At 45.9% G+C, this 14,624-nt stretch overlaps 1 protein-coding gene across 2 annotated transcripts in view; it reads right to left on the bottom strand.

Annotated features, from left to right (window-relative positions):
- THSD4 (thrombospondin type 1 domain containing 4) overlaps nt 1–2,573 on the bottom strand; it is a 320,405-nt gene extending 317,832 nt beyond the window's left edge. The window contains exon 1 of one of the 2 annotated variants that reach the window (XM_080396118.1): nt 2,438–2,573. The gene's annotated coding sequence lies outside the window, so the exon portion shown is untranslated. Of the gene's footprint in view, nt 1–1,772; nt 2,246–2,437 lie in introns of those variants that run through there. The other variant, XM_080396119.1, reaches the window with a different exon arrangement.
- Between the last annotated feature and the right edge of the window lie 12,051 nt (nt 2,574–14,624).

Raw genomic sequence — 14,624 nt, 5'->3', positions numbered from 1 at the left:
AGTACAAATTACTTATGCATGACTGACTTTGGAGTTTCCTGGTTTTTTAAGTGCTTAACCATCAAATCTTAATTTTCTCTAACAGAACAATGCAAAGCCCATAGAAATCTTTACACTGACTGCACTTAACTGTAGATGACAAACCTGAGTTTTAAAGTAAAAAAAAAAAAAAAAAAAAAAGAAATAAAAATCTAAAGTGTCGTTACAAAGTGCCTGACCAGCACTTCTTCGCCTCCGTTTTCAGTACAGCTGCCACTGTGAATGGTCTGAATATCACACATCTGATGTCACATCACAGAGAACTGAGACTACAATGTACAAAACCAGCTTTTCTGCTGCCATTGTCTGCACAGAATCAACCACTCGGGCCAATCCAGTTCATCCAAGATGATTCTGTTCAGTTTTGTTTTGCTTTCAGGCTCCGTTTAATGCATGTTTGCCTGGCACAGTCATCCAGTTTGTTCTACAGCAAAAGCGAAGTTTTTTATACTGCGATCGTACGCATCATCACTGCCTATCAGCTGCCTAATTAATTATCTGCAATAAACCTGTTGTATGAAGCCTGAAAAGATATACAACACCCCCAAGTGCTTCTGAGAGTTAGTTAGGAATCAGAAGTTGCTCCTTCAATTCCAGCTGAGCTGTTTCAGATTAGTGTCATCATCAGCAAGACCTAGGATTGGCCCTGCTCCTAAATAAAACCTTACAAGCTATGGTCAGGGCGCAGTTATGACAAATAATCCATGTTTCCTACCTACGTTCACTTTGAAGGCTTCTCTATGATAACCCAAACCAGCTGACCCCTTATTTCTAACTTTGCTAAAAATTCTCATTCTACAGCACTTCTCTCCTTGAAAGACAGTCTTTCCTCCTAGTCTACTTAACTCCATTGTCCCACCAGATTCTCTGGGAGAGAGGTGATGGAAAAGAAAGCATCAAGAATTACAGCTGTCTAATGAATTTCAGAAGTATCAAATTTCATTTTAAACCTCTGATGATACTGAACGGGTGGAAATCACATCAACCAGTAGATCACCACTAATTTTATACCAGGAGCAAGCCCAAGTTGGCAAGCTACAGCTTGATAGATCAAGTTGGTGAGAGTGCATTGGCAGTTCCACAAACAGCCCTAAACTCAGGCAAACGTGGGCTAGTTCCAGTTCCTGCTCTTGCCACAGGAGACAGGAGAAACACGTACAGGACACCGACAGAATATCCAGAGCCCATTAGGCAACTATTTAGTCCATGGCATTACACACTTGTATTGAGCTAGTAACAACTAGTTACTTAGTCAGTTTTGATTAAAAAAATAAACCACACCAATTCATCAACAAATGACCACACAGTGAGTTACAAATCCTTGTATTACTTTTGTTGGCTATTTGCATCACCGATGCACTGAGTTACATCTGTCGCCTCTGCCAGCAGACACCACCGTGCTGCTACGCTGCCCACGCTGCACTGGAATCTCAAATGTAACTCTTAGTTTTGCTGATCCTTTGATCAAAAAAGTATGAAAGAATGAAAAAATATGGAAAAGGGGAATGAACACTGGCAAGAAAGAGAGAGAAGAACTCCCACAGGGGAAGCGACTAAAAAGCTAAGAATTCTTTACCTTGAAATAAGGGATAGCAGAGGTAGAGAGTAACAAAATGATACAGTCCTGGAAGAGCACAGAGATAGAGAACAAGCATAATTCCCTTTAGAAGGATTGAAGAGCATCAGACTGAACAGCAGCAGGAGGAATGAGTTTTGCCACACACTACACTGACCCGCGGAACTCACCGCTGCCAGCTTTTCCACACCGTTTGTGCTCCTAGCACAGAAAAACCTCCACGTTTGGACAAGCTAACAAGGAACGTGTCAAGGACTATCAAACACAGAAGTGTGGACGCACTGACAGCAGAAAAAAAGGAGAAGCCTGTAGCAGGAGGGGGAAAGCCCGAGCGAGCTGGGCCGGGGCTGCGGCGGTGCCCTGAACAGCTCCCGCGCCGCCGGGCGCCTGAGGGGAGCCCGCCCGGCCCGGCCCGGCCGCTGCCGCACGGTCCTCCGTGAGGAAAAGCCGCTCCTTTCCTTCGCTCTCACGCAGACCGCTGGATCCAGCTCAGCTACGTGCAGTTGCCGCTGCTGGTGGGACGCCGAGGCACACAGCTCCGCGCAGCCCGCCGGGCGCAGCCCCGGGGCAGCCAGCGTGCGAGGGAAGCGGCGCTGAAATGGCCACTGCGGCAGCCAACGCCAGGCGAGGGGCAGCGCGCGAGGCGCTCTGGGGCCAGGAGGCAGCGAGAGCTCCGCGGGCCGCGGCTTCCAACGCGAACCAGCGCGGAGCCGCCCCCGCCGCGGCCCCGAGCCCCGGGCGCTGCCCGCACACCGCGCCGCCGCCGCCCGGCCGGCCTCTCCCCGCTCCCCCCGCCAGGCGCCCAGCCCGCCCGCCGCCCACCTGGCGCGGGGGTCCCTCCTCAGGGCGCCGCCGCCGCGGGGTCGACCGGGCCTGGCCTCGCCTCACCGCTCCGCTCCGCGCCGCACGTCCCGTCCGGTGGCCCCGCGACGAGGCGGTCTCCGTGCGGCGGGGGGCGAGAGGGCTGGCAGCCGCACGGCCTCCGGCGCATGGGAGGCGGCGGCCCCTCCGCCGGGAATGCCGGAGCGCGGCTGCAGGGCGCCCCGCCGCAGGACCCGAGGCAGGTTCCCGGCGGCTCCGGGGCTGAGGGACAGCCTCTCCCCCTCGCTCCCGCCTGCCGCCCGCGCAACGGCCACGGCGGCCCGCGACTGCTGCCACCTGGCGGCGGAGCCCGCCCGGCCCGGCCTCCCCGCCTGCCCAGGGGGGTGAGGGGGCAGGCGCAGCGTAGCCTCCCGCGGGGGTGCAGGGGGCAAGGCGGCGCCTGCGCCCCCCGCTCACCGCCACGCCCGCCTCGGGGAGCGCAGCCACGGCGGCACCTGCGCCCCGTGCGCCCGCCCGTGTCCGTCCCCACCGCCCCCAGGTGCGCTGAAGGTCCCCCCCCACCACCACCCTTAGCCCCCCGTATTTCACTCCATAGCATTTCTGCACCTGGCACAGCCCTACGCCGTTTGTGGGGGCACCAACACCCCCCACACACACACCGCTCCCTCGGACCCAATGGGACAGCAAGAGGAGGATGAGCAGCAGCTGCCTGGCGCTGGCTGGTGAAGGCCACCTGCTCCTACCCAAAACACAACGAGAAGATAATGCACCATTCCTGCCGGTATTTGCCCCAAAGTCTGAGGTTTGAAACCAAGCCCGCAACAGCGATACGCTGGTACTGTCAAAAGCACGCCACAGGCAAGCGTATATGGGAAGGATCTCTCCTCAATAGCTTTTGAGGCAGCATCTGAAGAAAAAATTGGATTTGCCTCTCTGTTCCTGCTTTATATTAAGTGTACTGGACCAAAGATCCCTAAGGGCACATTTATTGAACAGCACAATAAAATGTCCAGCATGAGCTCCCAACCTTAGAATCAGATAGCAACTAGCAACAGTTCATTGCAACATTTAGTTTTATGGTGGGTTTTTAAAAAAAAAAAAACCAAACAAACAACTAAAACTATTATTCTCCTGCTGGAACTGACCCAAGCAGGTGAACCCATTTGCTTTAAAGCACAGCAAAATTCATTGCTTTTTCTTGGCAACATTTTGGCCTCGATTACACTTGAACCCAGCCAAACCAGTAAAAGACGATGTGTTGCTTGTGCTGTGCGTTGCACCAAAGTCACCACTCCCTTCCCAAGCCCACGTGTAGCAACAGGCTCTAAGCAAAAGATCTGCTGCAGAAAACTTACTTTTCCCTGCACGTTGAGGAGGCAGCTGCCACAGCGCAGCACTCACAAGCAGCTTCAGATGCTTTGTGGGCACCGCGGTAGCTCTTGGTTGTAAAAAGACAGCTGTATGCAGCTGGATGTTAAGAGAATTCTCACAGGCAAAGAAAGGCTCCATTATAACACCACAGAGGAGAGTAGCTATGCTACCTCAGAGATCGAGGTCTCACTTGTAGTAAGTAAAGTGGTTTGGAAACCACAGATTTAATCTAGAAAGAATTCCCCCGGTCCCTCCTGAGTTATGCTGTGGTTTGGTATCAGGTAAACCTGTATCTGCGCTTCACAAGCTGGACTGAAGCTTGTTTGGCAGCGGTAGACAATCTAGCAGGAAGCAAATGCTGCGCTATTCTGGCCACGCTCTAATGAAGTACATAAATAAGTGACTAATTGCTAAGCCAGGTAGCACGTGGGCAAGAACAGCTCTGGCAAATTACAGTGTTTTAGTTCTAATCTCTGCTACAGAGTAGATGTTCTACTTCATCTACTCTGCCAATTATACAGCTACTGTTTGCTGCTGGGAGAGCTGCGACTGTGGCCAGATGGACCAGAGACGAGTTCCTTTTCAAGAGCAAAGACCTAAGTACTTTGGTATTAATAAATCAATTAATGCGCTTAGCCAATATGGTGGGATTGCTCTGCTTGAGACAGTTCCTAACTCCTGATAACAGGGAAAGGTTATTTAACCTGTACCAGTCTGAACTAGCTACTAAACTCCACCAGCCCACAGGGGGAGGAGGACTCCCTTCTACAGTAAGGGAAGCTGAGCAGCATTAGCCTCTACCTGGAGGTCCCAGAGGACGGAGCAGCCGGGTGCTAATAGCATCAGAAGAGCTGAAGCCTCGGTACATTAAAGCAGAGACAAGAGGCCTTCTGAAAAGCCAAGGAACATACACTTGTCACTGTTTACCCTTCCTGTCTCTTTGGCTGCCTTTACTCTAATTTCCCTAATCTCTCTCTTCTATTTGACTTTCAGAATGATTGCTCCTTCCCAAGGGCTAACACACAGTCCTACCTACCATCCCTCCACCTCCTCCTCTCCTTGCTGATGAACTGTCCGGAACAGCACACCCCACGTTTTCCCAGCAGTGCAAGAGGAAGTTGTCATGCTGCTGAGAGGAGTCATCCTTCCCACACCTTATCCATGCATCAGAGCAGCTGACACTCCATTTGTTCTGAACAATTGCAGAGCTAGGAGTCTCCCCTTCTCATTATGTTGCCATGTTATCTGAAGTCTTTCACGGTCTCACGTAACAAATGCGGCTATTTAAGAAAAAAAACCCCACAATATACTCAGGCTATTGGCTGCTCTTTTCCAAGAGATGGTTGTTGAAGGGATTGTGAACTGGCACCATCCTTTCAAATAGAGAGTAAAACATAAAAGCTTTAAAGAAAACAACATTCAGTAGGACTCTAAATGTGATTTTAGTAATCCACAAAGGAGATGCTTGTTTAAAGTTTTAATTTGCTAGCAGAAGATGCACGCGAAAATAATGCATTTGAGGGAGGTATCAACTCACCAAGCAAAGAAAGATCTGGTGTGGACAGGAATCAATCTACTTGATCATTTGTTCAGCACGTGGTGATCGAGCCACATCTTGTCTCCTCACGTGAGGGCCAGGATAGCCACCAGTGTCACATACCCAGCAAAAGCTACAAAGATTCAGGTTTGAGGTGCAAGGGGTATTGGGGTATTTTTACTTCCAAAGCTTAAAGACTTCCCTGCCCACGAGCTGCTTCTTTGGCCAGCTGCCTCAGTGAAAGAACAGGAATCTATTTCAGGTAGTTTCATTAAAATTCTTTGGGTTACAGCAGCCTGGAAACAAGACATTAGTGCAGCTTTGACAATTCAGACTAGATTACAGCATAAAATGATAAGACTGGCAAACAGGTAACAGGGTAGGACATGGGTCTGCCCTGCAGTACTGAACCGCTGCTCCCTAGTCATGAAGAGTCATCTTGCACTAACAGTGGGAATGAAAGTGTGTGAAAATCCCCATTGGGATAAGGAGGGAGAGAACCTGAGAAAGAAGATCAGATTGTGGTAGAGTAGGAAGGTAGAGTTTCCCTCCCTTGAATTGTTCCAGCCACTTATTATTTGTTTCAATACTTCTCTGTGAGCCACTAATTGTCGCAGTGGGATCTTTCTGCTTCATTTCCTTCTCTTTGTGAGAGCAGGCGTCAACATTGCAAAGAGTTAGAAATCTGCTGCCTAGTATACAGAAGACAATGTCAGATTTGCAACATGTCCAGCACAGGTCAGTGGCACAGTTAAGCCTTGGAAAGTGCCTTTTATACAAGCATTAGATTTTGAGATTGGGGCGGGGGAGGGGGGAGTGGCGACAGACACACTATCGCAAAAAGCAAAAGCAAACAGAGAAAAAGATTTTAAAATGGAGACATGAGTTGCTGGCCTGAAGACAGTCAGTGTGGTTTTACAAGTTTTCGCTTCACCCCTAGATCTGTTACTCTTTAGGCACAAGTACTTAGCAGAAAGAGTACGTGACACCAAAGGAAAAGAAAAATAGCCAGCTCAGTTGCAGCTTAGCCATCCTAACAGTAGTTTTGTAGTTTGCACCCAAAAACTGTGCTCAGGAAAGCCTCCGTTTTATGTCCCCTGTCTATGCCTTTCCCCACTTCTAGGGTCAATCACCCCTATCAGATCCTTGCCTGAGAACAGTAGAGATGCATAGAAGATGGAAAGGTTTTCAATTAATATGTCACATTACAGAAATGGGAGAACATGCCTGTTTTATGCTTATCCTGCTTTGCACGTGAGGGCGAGTTCCAGGGGTGGCCCTTCCCTGGGACCTGCAGGAGCTCTGGGCTGCGGTACCACTACTTCACTCCTAAGGAAAACTCCGTAACAGCACAGCAGGGCAAGCTCACTTTCTAGCCAAACAAAAAAAGACTTCCCCCTTCCTCCTCCATACCAACTGTTTTTCTTTGGACACACTGGAGAACTTCTCCACATTCTGGGTAAAGCGCCAGCCAGATCATATGCAACTACACAGGCTGTGTCCCTTGTCCTTACTACCATGCCACATATAAATCCCTCAGTAGTTCTTTTTTTTTTCTACTTTTTTTTTTCTACTGCCTTTTGCTAATCACCTTTAGTCCCTTAGAGCTAGTATTATAAAGTTTGTGTCAAATAACCTGTCTACATGTTTCCTGCTTAAGTTTTCCTTTTCAAACACCCTCTACACAGCAGAAAAAATGAAAGACAAGCAGAATGTTACATAGATTTAGGTGAGGCAAAAACATGCGTTTTGGAAAACATCAGAGTCATTCAACCGAGTGGCCTTTTTAGCTTGTGTTTCTTATCTTTACTATCTAATAACAAGACTGCAGACCTACAGCACACACAGCGCGTGCTGGTTTACATTTATTTTCCTTTGTTGTTTCTCAGCTGTATAATTTAAACCTTCTTTCTTTTACTACATCTGTAACTACAACACATTCTAATATTTACAAACGGAGAGTGACTTGGCACAACGTTGGGGGCAGCCTGTCTGCCATCGGAGAGGCATTCTCCAAACGGGCCCGCCTGCCTCCAGAGCTGGGACATCTGAACTGTTTGTTTAAAACCTAACTTCCTCCACAGAGAGTCATGCACAGCTGTAGCTCTATTGACAACTGTTAAATAACTGGAGATTTAGACCAAAATACTGGTTAGAAACTTCTTAGTGACCAGCTAGATATCCCGTGACAAGCGGGAGCAAAGGGTGCCCCAGCCATTCAGAACCAAGCTGCCGGGAAGCAAGCCACTGTGCTCAGCAGCAAGGCTATTAATGCTTAATACTGCCATGGAAAAGAGGTAAGAACTCAACTCTTGGACGTTGGAGAAAACCATGGACTTCAGCATCTTTCACAGGTTAGAAACTGCAGATGCCCAATCACCGATCATCTTTGCCCAAGACATCTTTATTTCCTCTGGCTGCAAAGGGATGGTTGCAAAGACCTATGAATAAGACTCAAAACGTCCTGAATTCGAGCTGAAAAGCAGCTCTGAGACAAAGGTTATAGGAAATACTGGGCGGAAGAGTAGTTATAAACATCCAGCTCCCTCAAGATGCTCCTAAATCAGGGATTTATTGGTGGGAAGGCATAAATAGCAGTGCTTGTAGTGCAGACATGCGGCACAGCTTGCCACAATGGGCAGCACAGGGCTAGAAGCTTCCAGCAGAGGAGCTCTGCAGCCAAGATAACCACAGAGATGGAGAGGGGGAATCCACACACCAGTTCTTCTTGCTCTGCACCTCCTCGCTCGTCACAAAATTCTGCTTTTCTCCCCGTGCTGGAGCTCTACAGTTGAGCCTTCTAAGCAGTGTGAGAATAACAGGATGATACTGAGGGAATTGTTCTTGAGCATGAGCTTTGACCCTTCTGGGCAGCGAATATGAGACACATGGTCTGGACAAGTCCGTGGCACATTAGCTGCCTTTGTGAAGTTATTTGCCGATTCAGAGGCGTGAAACTCTGAAAAACACTGTGGAAGCAATGGCACTGCTTGTGGTACCAAAACAGCATGGATTCCTCCTGGGCTGTTACGACTTCATAAATATTGACTTTGGATAAATCTTCTAACAAAATCCAGGGTGTTTTTTTTTTCTTTTTTCTTTTTCCTCCCAAGTGGGTTCCCAGAGCTGATTTGCTTAAGGCAACATACACGACAGAAGAATAAGCACTTGGAATAGCGATGCAATTGCTTGGTCATGAAATGAAAAAAGGCTGGATTTTGATTGATAGTGGGAGTTCATGCTGTTTGATTGATTTACTCTGGATTCTTTGTCACCTCAATGCTATTCCTGCCAACACATGTCAGAGCACTATTGATTATGCGCTGAAATACTGTTTTAGTCCTTTTTTTATTTTTACATTTACCAGTTTTCCTCCCCTGCACACACACCCCCCCCCCTCCAGCAATGCCATTGTACCCGTTAATCTTTTTTCTTCGAGAAATCTTCTAAGCTACAGCTAGCCACATGCTGGGCCTCATTCTTTCCTCATTTGCAGCAGTATGACAATTAAAGCAACATAATTGACTTCAGTGAAATTTTTCCTATGCAGTACATTAGAATTAGGTCTAATGTACTTTAGAAAAGTATTGTTTTTCACTCTGTGACATGATGATAGTTGCCTTCATGCACCTACTATACCAGCTGGCAGTCACAACTGCCACCCAGTCAACACCAGCACTGGATTCTCCCAGTGTTATGCACAGGAAAGCCCTGACCCTGTGCAAAAGTGTCAGGAGGTTACAGTGAAGACAAGAACACCAAGGAACTGACCATGTCCCTGCTTTGGAGGGAAAATCAGACACTTCTTCCTCTAGAAAAGCACTTAAGCATTAAACGTACTTATGTGTTTTGCTGAATTGGGCCCAAATGTCTAGTCTTTTATTCTCAATAGAACAGGTTGAGAGAAGAACCCAGAGAAGAACGAGGGCAGACAATAACTACATCTGAGAAGACAGGAGATTACATATGACATAAGGCACTTGGCTATGCTCTCCCTTGGCAATGGCAGCTTGGTAGACTCCAGCAATATTTCCAGGAATGCAAAAGTCAAGTATTAATATTTAATTTGCATTTATTATTTCTTGCCCCTGCACTTCAGCACACATCACAGCACCCATATCAGAGACACACAACCCTCAGACCAAACTCACATACCTAGCTTGGAACAGAGACTGGTTTTAGGCAGTTTTTCTCTTCCACGTTAGCCACTTCCCTGATTTACCGATTGCTGGCTGAACTTGAAATTATCTGAAAAACTATTGCCACTGAGAAAACCTTTAGTATCCATACTCAAGCACTCACTGAATGTTCAACCTGGAGAACAATATCCAAAGACCCAGCCTCTGTGATAGGGCTCTGATCAGATACTTGAATGCGAGTGGTTGGCAGAAACACTCCTATCATTGTTTCTTGTCGTGCTGTCTGCTGGCAACCTGATGCTAAATAGTTTAACATTTGTATCAGTGACTCAGTCAGGACGTTAATTTGAAACAGAAGACAGCTGTTTACCAAAAATAAATAAAATGCTTATGGATAATATAAGTACTAAGCTATGGGGCTTGCCTCCCCATACAGTGGACATGCCTAGATGTTTTTCTCCTGATTCATGAAAACAGTTGGACCACAGGCAACCTGCATACTGATCTGCAGGCAAATCTCATGTCAAAACATCGGTTTATCCTCAAAACATTTCCAGTGCATGAGGAACAGCATGAAAGGAAACACTGTGGCTGCCCCCTCCCCTGTACCTCCTGGACATTAATCGGTCGGCATTGTCCTTAACTCTCTCTGGAGGGTGTTAGCCCTCATACAGTCAAGCTTTCCATTCTACGCAGAGAAGAAAAGTGCAATTGAACGCTGTGTCCTGGCTGAATTATTAGGTTATTACAGAGGGAAAAAGACAGGACAGTGGAAAATGGACATGTGCTCAATTCCCTTTTTGAAAAGAAGGGTTTTTTTAGGATGAGGCATATGCATGCAGCAGTTTAGGGAGGGTATGTACAAATTATCCTTTTACATAAATGGTCATGGCCAAGAATATCCAGCTGCTTAGTAACACACTTTCTGTGCTGTGAGAAGTCTTCTTCACAGCCAAATCCCTATAATCATAATTTGAACAAGATTTTACCCTATCCTCTGTAGAAACTGGGAGTCATTTTGGGGCAAGAAACCAAGACATGTTCCACGTAACTCACGAGCAACCCCCTCATGAAATAAGCCCACCCTAGGGTTTAGGCTTGAAAAGTCTACCAGCAGCATAACTAGAAGTCCTAACGCACTTGAATATCTTTTCTACGCTAAAGACTCAGACCATAAATTTAGCAATACATAATCTAGCAACTACAGGATGCACAATTTTTAACTGCCTAATATTCAACAATTAACTGAGTCTGAAGAAGCACAACTGCCAAACATTTACTGTATAAAACACAGACTTTGTTTTATTTCAGTTTGGGCTCTTAAGAAGCATTAAGCTGTAGTGGTTTGTTAAAATCCTGCCTTTCCCTTCCACCCCTCTTTATTTATTCCTACATGAAGATGTAAAACACGTCATTGGTATAGTCTTCTTCCTCCAAACACCTCACACAAATAACAGATGTTTTATAGCAAGAAGAATCTTTTCCCTGAGATGATACAGCAGAGCTGAGCTACAGAAGAATCTCAGGTGGCACAGCCCACCCAGCCCTTGAGTGTTTCTCTCACCCAGCTGAGCAGAGCCCCACCGACGCCCAGCTTGCTCCCTGGCCTGGCACAGCACAAGGATGAGCCATCACCATGGAGCTTCACCCAACCGGAGCTGGGCTCCACACAGCCACAGGCTGAGCCCCCAGACCCATCCCTCCCAAGCACTCGTGCAGCAGCTCGCCAGCTGCCTGTTCTCTGCCTGCCCCCCGCCGTAACACGCCACCCGGCCTCTCAAAAAAGCTGTTGCTCCTAAAAACCGAATCAAATGTATCTACTACAGTGAAATAAAGGGAGAAATAAAAAGGGAGTGGGGAGGAGAGGGAAAATATTCTACTTCATTTGAAGATTAACACGAGGATAATTCACTAGACTAAACTTCATGTGTTGTCTTTGTGCATAATGTCAACAGGACTCAGCTCACTTCAAGTAGATGGTCCGCAGACTCCAAGCACTTGCAACAAGGGACGAGCACAGGCAAGCACGAGTGGATGAGGAGGACCAGGGTTCTCAGAACATCTGAGTGTAGGCATATTCTTAGGGCTATTATGCACTACATACCACACAACAAAACACCCAACCTCTGCTTCACTGATCTGCTGGCCCATAAAACCTAACCCACACCATATCAGCATCTGTTCAGTAGGACAAAAATACATGTGAGTATATTTTTTATATATATGTATGCACACACATATACACAGAGCCTCAGATTAGATAGTTTCTCACATTCTATAACAAAGTAAATAGAAGTACTACTGTGGAAGGCACTTCTCTCACATTGGAAGAACTTAGAGATGTTCACAGAGCAAGTGCAATACTCCTCACTGTCCAAGTATCTCTAATTCCTCAAATCCTTGAAGTAAGTGTTGCTTTTTTTTTTTTTTTTACCCCCCTCAGGAAAGATATTTCTTTATGCATTTCAGCTGCACAGAGAAGAAAGTAAGTTTACATGTAGCTTTGAACAGATGTGTTTACAGGCACAAAAGAAGAAAAACATAACCTTACAGCTATGTAGCAATTTTTCTATTTGTAGCGTTTCTGGATGTTAACTTTACTGTTCCTGTGGTTTACTGCAGTTCTGTGGGGTTAATTAAAATCATTCTATGAAATCAGATAAACAAGAGGAACGGGGGAGGGAAAGTGTGCATTTTATGTACTGTCTATTCATCTCGAATGAAGCCTGTCCCATGTGTACAATCAAACATCTGCACAAAGCCTGCGCTTCAACCAGAGCAATCACTCTTTGCATTCCAGTTTTGGTAGCTGGTTCTTTTCTTGACTTTTGTGTGTTTGTATGCATACACACGTATGTGGTTTCAGCATACTTTACACAAATGAAAGAAAAAAGTAAACCAGTTTATATGACGTTCTATTAATGTAAAAGCCAAAAAATCTTCAGTCCTTTCGTTGTAGACAGATAATGTTTTATAAACATTTGCTCTGAGATCTTGCAGGAATTAAGTAGCCGCCTTTGTCAGTCATATGTACCAGTCTCATACTGATGTGAGAACAATCAATACGACCAAATAAATCAATCTGGATTATATTTACCCCCTATATAAGTATAGGATCTTCCAATACATGAGATGATCCAAAATGGAATTAAATCAATGAAGAAATACCATGTGGGTTTCAGCCAGCTGGGCCCAACCCTTACACTGCAAGCAAGAAACAGCTTACAGTCAACTTTTAAGCAATCATTTTATACAGAAAAATGGGGCCATGATTGCTTAAGAGCTCATATTCCTCAGGGCTCTAAAAAGCACAGTTTGTTTCCTAGTTGTGGTATCTCTACCTGTCAAAGTCATTCATTTTGGTAACTAGATGTTACCCCTCTAATGGCACCTGGCATCCTTCTCTTCTCAGGTGCCAATTGCAACATACGGAACACAGAATGGCCCTGACCAGCTCTGAATGAAACGTCTTTAGTCACATCAACACCCTTGCCTCTGGACTTCGAGAGCTGTGAGATTAACCGAACATTTGGGGCCAACGTCACCACTGAATTAAGAGAATCGTACCAACAGAGAAGGCACATCTACTTCTGGATGAGATAGAAGAATCTGCCTAGTTCCCCGCACCGAAACCTTCAACAGATGCCAAGAGCTACACCGAACTCTGCCTGTTCTGGTCTCATTTATCAAGGCTGAGCTGCGTCCGTGGGTGGCACACCTATATCTATGGCACATCACTGTACTGTGGCAAACACAGAACAGAGTAGAACATCTTCACTGAAATAGCATTGGCGCGCACATCAGCTGCACAGTTTAAAAGGCAGGCAGTGTGTAAAACCAGAAAAAAATTACAGTAACATAAAAGTAGCTATTTGCATAACAGATCTTCGGATACTTTTACCTGAAGTCAAAACAGATTTGCCATGTCATCAAGAAGACAAAGATTTTATTTAAATTTTGAAGATTATTTTTGATAAATCATTCTTTGAAAAGGTGCTGCAATTCCCTTCATTCAGTAGGACGCTATTGTAATCTAAAATGACATAACCACCAGCAGAACAATCTGCCTCTGCTAACAATCTCTTGTTTCTACAAAGTAACAGTTCTCCAGCCCAGCATTTCAGATAATAAACAGTATTTTTGGTACTTACATAACTACCAAGTAGGCTGCAGCAAACCAGACTTTTTTATGGGCTATTAAAATTGCTCCAAGTCACTTGGCTATTACTTTCCATATTATCATGTAATTTACTTCCACCATTTCTTTAGCAACCACTGCATCTTTTGGAACATTTTGCAGCTCAGAGCCAGGGACAACTGGACCAACTCCCTAAATTCCATACTGCACCACTAAAGCATCTGTATATCTTGCCTACCTTATGTCATGTTTTTCCAGAATTCAATGTTCATCTATATAAAAAGTATGGTTCCATTTATTTTTCTTCCACAGCTTCCCTTTTGAAAGTTTAGCATTTTTGATTAAAATTATGGATGTAATTTCAACTTTGAGAAAGGCAGAGAAGCCTACATATATATATATACACACACACACACACACACATATATATAAAAAATACATACTGCCTGCTCAGTCAGAGCCTAAGCACAGCTTGTCAACACAAGTACCCAGAGCCAAATCATAACCTCCACTTGAAGGTGTTGACTAGATGAAAGGAATAGAAAATCCTTTACAATGTCCAGAAACCTGTCAGTGGCTGAAAGGGATCTTCAATCTTCACTAGCACTATGTGCTGCTTCCCGTGTCCCCAGGGTCCATCTGGGGACTCCAGGTTACAACGGGGTGCAGCTGGCTGGAGCAGAAGCATAGCCAGAGATCCCTAGCTCTGCACAGCCGAGGTTTTTGACACATCCATAGAACTGCTCCGCAGAAGTAACTCCAAGTCAGCTACAACGTGCATTTTTAATACCTGCACAAACTCACAGTCCCCTGGTATGTGCAATGAAGAATACGAAGCTGTTCAGCTAGGGCATTCTGTCTTGGATGGGACAATCCTTTGCATACTTTGAGATCTAGAGAATTTCCTGGCAGATTATGAAATAATTAGTTGGCCAGAGATCCAGCCCTGGGCCCACTCAGTAGGAAGGCAAACTTCATTCCCTCACTATCTCTGGCTGGAGC

The sequence above is a fragment of the Falco punctatus genome, assembly GCF_963210335.1.
Source record: "Falco punctatus genome assembly, chromosome: 7".
Lineage (NCBI taxonomy): Eukaryota > Metazoa > Chordata > Aves > Falconiformes > Falconidae > Falco > Falco punctatus.
This window is presented reverse-complemented; position numbering and strand designations above follow the sequence as displayed.